Source organism: Dipodomys merriami, unplaced genomic scaffold, assembly GCF_024711535.1.
Source record: "Dipodomys merriami isolate MVZ:Mamm:240054 unplaced genomic scaffold, mDipMer1.0.p SCAF_469, whole genome shotgun sequence".
NCBI lineage: Eukaryota > Metazoa > Chordata > Mammalia > Rodentia > Heteromyidae > Dipodomys > Dipodomys merriami.
In genome coordinates, this window is record NW_027206034.1 from 351,976 (window position 1) to 363,148 (window position 11,173).

The window sequence follows — 11,173 nt, forward strand, 5'->3', positions numbered from 1 at the left end:
CTGTATTTCAATTGATTGTGGAGGCTGCTAGAGGGAGGGGCAGCCTCTGGCTCTGGTTATCCAGAGCGGAAAGCCACTCTTATGGCTGGCGCCTGAGCTGGGTGACTTTTCCCTGGATGGAGCTGAGTCTGGCAGGTCACTTTGCCGTTAAGTTCTTGTGACCTGCTCAATGACTCATTTTATTCCAAGGCCTGAGTTGGAGCTAGCAGCTCCTCTGAGCTTTGTCGGTATCCAAGATGGAGATCACTGTTGCTGGGGGGGAAGGGGTGGCCTTCCCTCCTCTGCTCCCTGAGATGGAGTGAGGATGTCAGGCTTGTACTCACGCCGAGTCTTGGATCCTGGGTCGTCTCTGGTCTGCAAACTGCAGGATGAAGATGTCCGCCCCTTTTCAGTTCTTGCTGGTGTTGAGTAGAATCTGCTCCCCCACTGCGTCTGGCTCCTTCGTCCCGGACTCTCTGTGGCTCAGGTATGGGTGCCCTGCAGTTGCCGCCGCGACCCTGCCACCACCGTGGCGGCTGCTGGCAAGCGCTCAGATGTGTCTCCTTGCCTTGGCTTCCCCTCTCTTGCCTAACTCTCTGTCCTGTGATGGCACACTTGGTGTGATTCTCTGGCTTAGGACTGTTCACTGGAACTCTAAAACTGCTTTCTATGCAAGAGCTTGTTCAGATTCCAGCTTCTCCTCTGCCATCTTCCCCCTAAAAATTTTTTAAAGTTTACATATATTCATACATACATACATATATACACATACATATATGTGTGTATGTATATTTTTTATTTGAAGTCAATAAATTTTTATTTAATCATTTTTACATGTTGTAATTCCTTCACTGCCCATCAAACTGATGCTCAAGATTTCTCTTGAAATCTAAGGGAGCCCTTTTTGAAGCAAACAATTTTCAAGCCAGCCATTTCACTGCTCGGGAGGCCAAAATCTAGTGGCTATGTTCAAATGGCCAACCAAAAGCAGAAACTCTGATCAGCCCTGCCACAAATCTTTTATTGGGGCTTCTTTTAGCACTATTACAGAATTACTGATGACACACCTAAATTCTTTGAAATGTCATTTTGCAAGCAAATTTTGGGATCACTTTTTAAGTCCAACAGCTTGATTCAACTGCTGAATGCCTGCCTAGAGAAAGAAAAGCATTTGCTGAAAAGATCAGTTATCCTAAGTATTATCAATATGAATTGTCAAACTGCATATATTGTATCAATAGAAATACCAGGTTTACCATGGACAAAGCCAAGAAAACCAACGATGCCAGATATTGAGTTTCTATTGCACTGTCCTTTGAACATATCAGCAGGAGGTATTGCTGAATGCAAATACCATACAGTGTAATGTAAGTGTGTGTGTGTGTGTGTGTGTGTGTGTATATATATATATATATATATATATATATATATATATATATATATATATATATATATATATATGTCGTGGGGTTTGAACTCTGGGCCTGGGCACTCTCCCTGAGCCTCTCTGTGCTCAAAGATAGCCTTCTACAACTTGAGCCACAGCACCACTTCCAGCTTTTTCTGTTTTTCTCAGGAATCGAACCCAGGGCTTCATGCATGAGAGGCAAGCACTCTATCCTTAAGCCACATTCCCAGCCCCAATGTGAAGTTTTTAAGTGGCAAGATCACATAAGATAATAACAATTATTACTATTGAGTATGGCATACTCATTTCTATGAAGTTTACCTAGGAAGCAAGTTTTGCAAAGATCCATGTCACTGCATTAAAGACACCGGTAGCAGTGCTAGGGGAGCAATCTCATGACTTCCATCACAAGAGATGTCCATATTTAGCATGTCACAGTAGCGAGCAATGAACATGGGCATCTGTAAATTCTAGTCCAACCAGACTAGGAAGGGGGACCTGAGCTGATCCTGATCCATCCCTCCCAGCCACCCCTCACCCATTGAAGACTTTAGGAAGAACTATTTCTAGGTGGTGGAGCAAGGCAGAGGCACCATGGTCTTCTACAACCAGAACGTGGATAAAGAGGACAGACCACACACATGATCCCAGTGGCCCATGAGCTCAACCTTTGTTGTGGAAGTAGAGGAATCAGAATGGATTTCTCAGGGACCGTCCCCCAACAGAAATCCATGTTTCTCCTGCAAAAGTTCTGACTCTGTCACGTGCACATTGATTTGTATAACACACCAGATAGGGAGCTGTGTGTCATACACACACATGCACACACACACACACACTCAGCCATCATGGGTTTGTGTCACCTAGCTACCCACCCTGGAAATGATCATCCCACCTAAACTCAGCAGACGAAGCAAAGCCTATTCCCTGTCGGTGGATTGACTACATCTCCCTTTTGAGCTCTCCTAATGAGTGATCCAAGCGGTGAAGACAAATGCAAATTTTCCTGCAGATAAACAGTCATTGAACATTCTGAAATAGAATGGTCTCCAACATGACAACAGTCCTGGGGTTTGAACTCAGGACCCTGAGCGTGCTGTCCCAGAGCTTCTTTTTTGCTCAAGGCTGAGCATTCTACCACTTTAGCCACAGCACCACTCCTGGCTTCTGTGTGTGTGTGTGTGTGTATGTGTTATAATGAGGAATTGAACTCAGGGCTTCATGAATGCTAGGAAAGCACTGTACCACTGTACCACATTCTGTGCCCTAGGGTAATGTTTTGTTTTGTTGTTTTAAATTTTCATTGTAAATGCATTGAACAGGGGAGTTACAGTTAATAAGAGAAGTAATGAGAGCCAGTCACCTGTGGCTCATGCCTGTCATTCCAGCTACTCAGGAGGAGGCTGACATCTAGAGGATCATGGGCAAACTGGAAGTCCTGCCATATTTGTGGTTCAGTGTGGTACTGAGCACCAGCCTGGATCTGAAGAAGCTAGGGGACAGTGCCCAGGACCCAGAGTAAAAATGGTAGAATGCTAATCTTGAGCACAAAAAGCCCAGGGCCATAGTGTGTTTTGAACTCAGGGCCCTGGATTACTGTACCTGAGGTTCTTCAGCTCTAGCCTGGACACTACTACATTGAGCCTTAAATATAGCACAACTTCTGGTTTGTTGGTAGTTTCATGAGCGATCATAATCTCAAGGACTCTCCTTGCCCTAAGGCTGGTGATCCTATCAGATCTCAGCCTCCTCCTGAGTAACCATACTTGTCGAGGCTGCATTGAATTATGCATCTTCCTGATTTCCTTGTCATGTCCAAAACGAGCTTTACAACATCGGTGTGGGGGGGGAGTGGAGGGGAAGGAGAAGGATTGGGATTGGGGAGGAGGGGGGAGGCTGGGAAGGGACGTGAAGGGTAAACAAAAGGAGGAGGCTGCAATGCTTGGTAAGAAATGTACACATTATCCTGCCCATGTAATTGTAACCCCTCTGTACACTATGTTCACAAATAAAATTAAATTAAAAAAAAAAAGAAAAAAAAAAGAAAAGGGACAGAGTCTGACTGAGGAGAAGCTCGCCCGAGAGGAACCTCTGGTTTCCAGCTTCCAACACATCCTGGAAACAGGCGAGTTTCCAGGATCCTCTTCCCTCCAGAATACCCCCAAATCCTGAAATTGAAATCCTTCCCCTAAGAGCCCTGGCCTTGGTCCAATCAAACCTCTTTCCATAATCCTGTATTTTTTTTTGTTTAATTTCTTCTCCCTTGTCCTGTTTTTCTTCTTTTTTTAAATTTCTCCCTACAGATTATTGTCCCCAGGAATAAGGACCCAGCCTGTTGGTGGAAGCCCTTTATTCTGGGTGTATAATGTTCCAGGTTGGAATTAAAAAATCGCTCTCGAAGGAGGCTGTGGTCATAATTCACGTGTCCAAAATGAGTGTTTTTTTTGGGGGGGTGGGTCACTTGGGGAAGAAGAAAGACAGAATGATGTGGGACAGGAAGCAGTGGGATTTCTTTCTTCTCTGCTCACTTCCTTCCTCACAGGTAGACTTCCCTTCACAGGCAGAAACTTGTCCAGGAATCTGCTTCCCACCCCCATACACCCCATTCCAGCAGAATAGTCCTCTGGGAAGTTGAACAATCCTTGCTTTCCAGAAGTTTTTTGTTTTTTGCTTTTTTTTTTTTCCTCTCCTACGAGGTCATCTATCTTGACTTCCAGCTTTGCTACTTCCTCCTCCTCATCCTCCTCCTCCCCTTCTCCTGAAATTTGTGCTCCCACAATACTTAACCTAGTGATCCAGTAAACCACATCCTAAACATATCATTCTTACTTGGATGATTGACTCAATGTCCCCTGCCCAGCCCATTCCAATGGAATGATTGGACAAACTGAATTCTAGAAAAGAACCTTAGAGTAGTTATTATTATTATTATTATTATTATTATTATTATTATTATTATTATTATTATTATTATTATTATTATTCAGAATAACTCCAGGCTCACGACTGCCATCCTAGCTACTCAGGAGGCTGAAATCTGGAGGATCGTGGTTCAAAGCCTGATTTCTCTCCTTACCCAACCATCAGAACCTAGGAATGCAGAGGATTGGGTTAGACTCAAACTACACCCTTTGGTCCATTCGTTGTTCAGTCCAAGGTGGGGATGGAGTAAGAATTATTTCTTATTAGCCCATGAAACAGGAGGAAATCACAGTGTGTGCTTTTCCTGGGTCCATCCCCAGACTCACAGGGATGCCCACCCCAAAAATATTAGCCGTAATTCAACATGGGTCCCCAAGAACTCAGGCTCACTCGACATCAGTGGTAGAGATTTTAACTCTGGTCATGCGAGTGGTGGCACAAGAAACCAATAAAGGCGCTGGAAGGGTTGGGAGAGAGAGCGGGGAAACTTCCACCAGGTCCAGGCACAAGAGGGTTTAGAACCAAACTTCTGGGCTGGGCCAGATGAAGGTGTGTACAGTGAGCACAGGGCAGAGAGAGAGGAAATAGTAGAGGTGAGCAAGGGGGTGTGTGGGTGGAGAGGACTCAGAACTGACCTCAGGGTCTTGGGGGTGGAGAACTTGTCATAGTCTGAGTGAAAGGTGATGGGGCAGAGGAGGAAGTGAGTTCAGAGGAAGAAGTGAGCTCAGTGGGTGAGGAAGTGACTTCAGAGGAAGAGACAGTGGCCTTAGAGGCAGAGGAAGTGAGCTCAGAGGAAGAAGTGAGTGAAGCCCCGGGGGGGCTGGTCAGTCTGAAGGAGGCATGATGGGGCAGAGGAGGAAGTTCCCCAGATGGTTAGGAAGTGAGTGCAGAGGAAGAGGAAGTGGCCTCTGAGGAAAAGGAAGAGGAAATGGCCTCAGAAGAAGAGGAAGTGGCCTCAGAGGGAGAAAGTGACTGTGGGACCTGTGGGGGACCCATCATTGTCTGCAGGAGGCATGATGAGGCAGAAGAGGAAGCTCTTCAAATGCTTAGGAAGTGACCTCAGAGGAAGAGGTAGTACATTCAGAGAAATAGGAAGTGAGCTCTGAGGAAAAGGAAGCACACTAAGAGGAAGAGGAAGTGAGCTCAGAAGAAGAGGAAGTGACCTCAGCAGAAGGGAAAATGATCTCAGAGGAATAAGAAATCACCTCTGATGCTTAGGAAGTCACCTCAGATGCTTAGGAAGTTACCTCAGAGCCTGAGATTCTTTGCCTACTCAATGATTGATGGTGACAGGTGTTTCTTTACTGGTTTGGGGCTGGTGATCTCTGGTAAGGCTACAGTGCTTCCTACTTAGCAATGGAGAACGTTGTGTCCCTCCTGGGGAAAATTCCTGTACATCCTCCCCAGCTGTGTGATTTCAGTCTGTGATCCCCCCTTCAGGGGTCAGTTTTCAAAGATTGTCCATAGGCTGCCCCAGGTGATTGAAGTCCAGACTCGAACTTCCTCCCTGGACACACATCATGATGAACTAATGTGCAGAATTGGAAGACAATGAGAGAGAGAGAGAGAAAGAGAGAGAGAGAGAGAGAGAGAGAGAGAGAGAGAGAGAGAGAGAGAGAGAGAGAGAGAGAGAGAGAGAGGGGAGAGGGAGAGGGAGAGGGAGAGGGAGAGAGGGAGAGAGAGAGGGGGAGGGAGAGAGGGAATAATTTTCTGATGGAGGAAATGACACAGACAGACAGCCAATATTCACTTGGATTCCTTCAAGAAAAACTGTGATCCTCGTATGGACTAGAGTATTTGGGGTGACTTGGTTTGTTTTTTGTTGTTGTTGTTGTTTGTAAATGACATGTGTGGGATTAGAACTCAGGGCCTGGGGGTGCTGTCCATGAATTTTTTGTTTGGTTCCAGACTGGCCTTCAATCACCTGAGCCATACAGCTCCATCTTCCAGTTTGGGGTTATTAATGGTCGGGCATGGGGGGGGGTCAAGTCTCAATAGACATTTCCTGCTAGAGCTGAGTTTGTCCTTCAGCAGCTTCTATTCCCTTCAAGATGGGCAAAAGAGAAAGAGAAAATAGGAATGGTTGCTACTATTACATAAGAAAATGACTTTTTTAAGAAGTCGGCCTGTGTCTTGAAAGTTTGGTGTCTTTCTGTTCTCTATAGGCAGAAAGTTTTGCCCTTCCTTGTGAGGAATGTCAGAGGAATTGAACCTACACACCCAACTTAGTGAATATTTGGGGAAATTGAGACTGTAGCCTCATCAAAATGAGGCCTTAGGAATACCAGGAGCCTTCAACATGGGAAGACTTCCTCCATGTCCCACTAAAAATAGCCCTCAACCCACAATGCAGGTGCTAGGCTTCGACTCTGTCAACGGAAGAGGACATTGGGAGGCCTCTTCTTTATTTCATAGGATACACACTGAGTTCTCACACTTATCTTCATTCCTCTAACTTAACTTCACTTGACCCCACCACACCTATTTCAAGTCCCCACTTCCATTTGTTTACTTGGTTGAATTTTTATTCTTTCTAAGGAATTACACTCTTTACTATAAGCCTTGAATCTACAGTACTTCCATAATACATGTGTGCGTTGACTTGCATGCCACCCAGCACATCAAATAATCCATGCACACTCTGTATTATATGGGGTATACTACACCAGAACACCAATGCATTCCCTGCATGGCTCGAAAAGTAAATCATTTTCTCAACACAAACAAGAAGATCTGTAATTGCACAGAGGACAATCTCAAATGCAAATGAGCATACTTCCAGAGATCATCTCTTCAGTCCTTTCTAAATCTGAGAAAGTCTGATCAACAAAAGCATTGACATACATAATAAGGTCAATAAATAATGTAATATTTGCTTATGTGATACAGTAGTAATGTAACATTTGTAATAAAAGATGCTGAAATCTGGCTGTTTATTTGTATTTGGCTCACAAATACACTGACTGGTGTCAAGTTGAGGTTGACAGGTGAGTGTTACGTGACATCCTTCAGGAATCAATAGGAAACAAGGCCCAAGAGAGACAGTACTTGGTCATTTGTCCTAATGGCCACTTAACAAGGTTTACCTAAGGTCAGATAACAATTAGACTGATCCTAAGAAGATTTTTCTGGAAGGACTCCATTGGAGAAAGTTGGGATGAAATTCACACAGAGGAAAGCCAGGGAAAGAAATATTAAACTGAAATCCCTTCCATGTGAAATTCTAATCCTGTTGCTGGATAGACATCAAAAGTTGGACTATACACTGAAATTTTCCATGGTGTGGATTTCAAAGGTTGGAGAATGTACTGAAAATCTACATGTAGACATGAAATACATTCTGAATGAGAACAGTTTCTTAGTGAAGAGTGTGTTAGTTCTGCCTGCGATGAGAAAGAGTAATTAAGTAATACCACGACCACTACCTTTAGGACAGCATTTGCAAAAGACTTCATCCTAAACGAAGAGGTCACTGAGGATCTGAACTTATTCTGCGGAGCATAATTTGGGTCTATATTGTGTAGCTTATTTTCCATAAGTCCTACTTGAGCTAATGTTTGTACTCTATTGTAACCCAGAAAATCATTTGAAAGCAGATGTCTAATAAAGAACTAGAAATGGCAATAAAAGACATGAAGAAATGCCAAAAAGAAAAACAAAAAACAGACAAGAATCCAATATATATACATATATATACATATACATATATATATATATATATATAGATATATAGATATATATATATATCAAATAAAGCATCTGGGTGGGTAGAGGAGGGAGGGGTGAGAATGTTCGAAGGGTAACATTGATAAAAATGTATTCTATTCACAAACTGTTTTATAAAAATAATGCATCCTTTGTGCAACTACTTTATGATCATAAATATGTAGAAATACATAAAAAATAAAGCAATATGAAATAAGGAACTCCTTTGTGAGTCTTGATGACTTTACCACAATCCTAGGGTAAGAGAGTTGGTAGGATTTGTGTCTCACCCTTACAGGATTTGAAACTAGGGTGCTCTTCTCTGCTTGCATTAATTGCGTTGGTGCATAAAAAAGTACTGAACAACATGTTAGATGACCGCAAGCCATTGGGAAATGCAATAGTTAATGTAGATACATATATATTTACATTTATTTATATATCGTTATATGTAAATAAATATATAAAGGTTATATATATATATATATATATATATAAAACCTTTATTCCAACAAGAACACAGGAAATTTTCATGGAAGGGTCAATCAGAAAATAGGATTAAGCAAGAAGGAAGAAGGAAGTAGTTCAAGGCTGACACTGACCTTATCTTGACTTCAAAAGATGCTGCCTTTTCCAGGTGTAACAAAGGTGTCCCAAAGACACCAGGTGTCTTTAGTGTATCTGGAACACTTTAGGCATCCATCAAAAAGAAAGGAAAATGATTTATTCAGTGCAAATAGCATAGCTAGATTTGCACTGGGTGAAAGATGAATTATTTTTGTGTTCAGAACCAAAGCATCTGAAAAACAAGCATAGGACTAACCTCAGAACAAAGTCATTATCTCATGAACATTTTGAAAAAATGTTCATGTTTCTGTTTCTGAGAAGCTTATGAACATCAAATACTTTTTTTTGTTTGTTTGTTTTTTGGGTCCGGTCGTGGGGCCTGAACACTGGGCTTGGACACTGTTCCTCAGCTCTTCAGCTCAAGGCTAGCGCTCTAACACTTGAGCCACAGCACCACTTCCAGGTTTTTTCCTTTTGCTTATGTGGTGCTGAGGAATGGAATCCAGGGCCTCATGCATGCAAAGCAAGTGCTGTACCACTGAGCCACCTTCCCATCCCCTCAAATACATTTTATCTCCAGGCTACCAGACCTCCAGTGGGATTGATTGATATTTAAAAATATCTATAAATGATAAATGGAGCGGCTGGGAAACTGGCTTAGTGGTAGAATGCTAGCCTAGCATGCATGACGCCCTGGGTTTGATTTCTCAGTATACAACATTCACAGAAAAAGTCAGAAGTGGTGCTGTGACTGAATTGGTAAAGCCTTGAGCAAAAGAAGCTCAAGGACAGTGCCTAGGCTCTGAGTTCAAGCCCCAGGACTGTCAAAAAAAGATAAATACTTTTGTCAATTCGTGGTACAACTATTTTCTTTAGTTTAGATATCAGGGACTGTGAGAAGGTAAAAAATATTGAGATAAATGGGCCTTGGGCCACCAGAAATATGTTTGTGTTCCACCCATCTATTGCATGAAGAAATTTGATGCAAAAATAAAAATAAAAAAACAAAAAACTTTTGATCAGTCAAGATGGAGAAATCAGACCACCGAATTCATACAGAAATCTGTCCAGATCCATTGTGTAGCCATAACATGCAACTTTCTGTCTTTTCTGAGAGTGTTTTCTCCTGGTTTCCTTCTGCTCCACATGAACAACCATACTGGATGAATGAATAGCATGGGAAGAACAAATCAATAGGACCATATTCCTGAATCAGGTTAAGAATTGCCATTTGTGCCTTTTTCCTGTGCTTTTCTTTCTTCAGCAAGAAATGTAGTCTGAGAGAAGCATGGTAGGCCTGCAATTTATGTTATACATGATTTGTTGATGATTGGATGTCAACCCATGATTGGATTGAAGTGGGAGGCTGCTATCTTGGATTGCAGAGCAATGTTCTTTGGGTTCCACCAAGGTCATAGAGACAAGCTACACCCTCCTTTCCCCACCCCCCTGCCCTTGCAAGGTAGAAAGGAGACCCATGGATGTAGATAACCAATCTCCTGACCTAACTAGGACAGAAGGAGGAGTAAGAGCCATGCCTGTCCTTGCAACCCCTGCCTCCCATTGTTCTCCTTAAACCACCGTGAAGGTCACTGGGCTCCACTTTATTTTCCTCTAAGCTAATCCAATTAGTCTGAGAATCCCAGTCACTGCCCATCCACCCCCTTTCCGCCAGTGAGGGACAGTCAGAGAACAATTTCAGGAGGACAAATGGTCATTATGAATCAGGCCTGTGGATCAATGGTATAAAAGGAGGGAATCTATTCATATTCTCTCCACCACACCTGTCCTGCTCTGAGCTTCTGTAGGACAAGGACAACCAGCATCAACATGATGAAGGCTCTGCACTTACCCTGCTGTTTGGTGAGGCCTGTGCAGGCCAAAGATCTCAGGTCCAGCCATCAGAGGGATCCCTGAATGGGCATGTTCATCTTGCATGGCCCGTGTGTGTGTGTGTGTGTGTGTGTGTGTGTGTGTAAAATGTGCCAGTTTTGTGTGTGTATGTGCATTTGTGTGTAAGAGAGAGAGATTCTGTTTGATAACATGTGGATTCAATGTGTCTTCATAATCAGGAAAATGCCTTTGCACCTTTCAACTCCCTGTCGTGTGACAAAGGTGTCCTCTTCAATCCAAAAGCTAAGGCAACAGTATCGTTATTAGACTGGATCACATGTCGTGCCTACATGGAATCCCTAACTCACTCTCCACATGCAATGGTTCCCAAGCACGTCTCTCTCGGTCCTGGTGTCACAGTGTGGGAGACTCCACACAAATTGGCAAGGCCTGGCCTCATTTTCTTCTCTTGCCCAGTCAGGAATGGCTTCTTTGGTGCTGGATAAAGGGAACTGAGCGGAATCAGGAGAGTGCTGGCCTTTTGCCTTTGGGACATGGGTCATTTACGTGACTGGCAAGTGGCACACCCTAGCCATCTTTGTGGACAAGCCAGAGAAGATCAAGGAGGGCAGACCCTTGAGAGGCCTGCTCTGACATATTAAGGCTCCTGAAGGTGGTAAATACATGACCGTGGACTTTTATAACAAGTAAGCAAAACCTTCTCTCTCATTCCCTGCCTCCATGCCTCTCCAGAATTGA

At 43.4% G+C, this 11,173-nt stretch overlaps 1 non-coding gene across 1 annotated transcript; it reads right to left on the bottom strand.

Annotated features, from left to right (window-relative positions):
• Window positions 1-1,206: 1,206 nt before the first annotated feature.
• On the bottom strand, window positions 1,207-1,344 carry LOC138808698 (small nucleolar RNA SNORA8). Its single transcript, XR_011366577.1, has one exon. It is a non-coding gene; the product is annotated as a small nucleolar RNA SNORA8 (small nucleolar RNA).
• Between the last annotated feature and the right edge of the window lie 9,829 nt (window positions 1,345-11,173).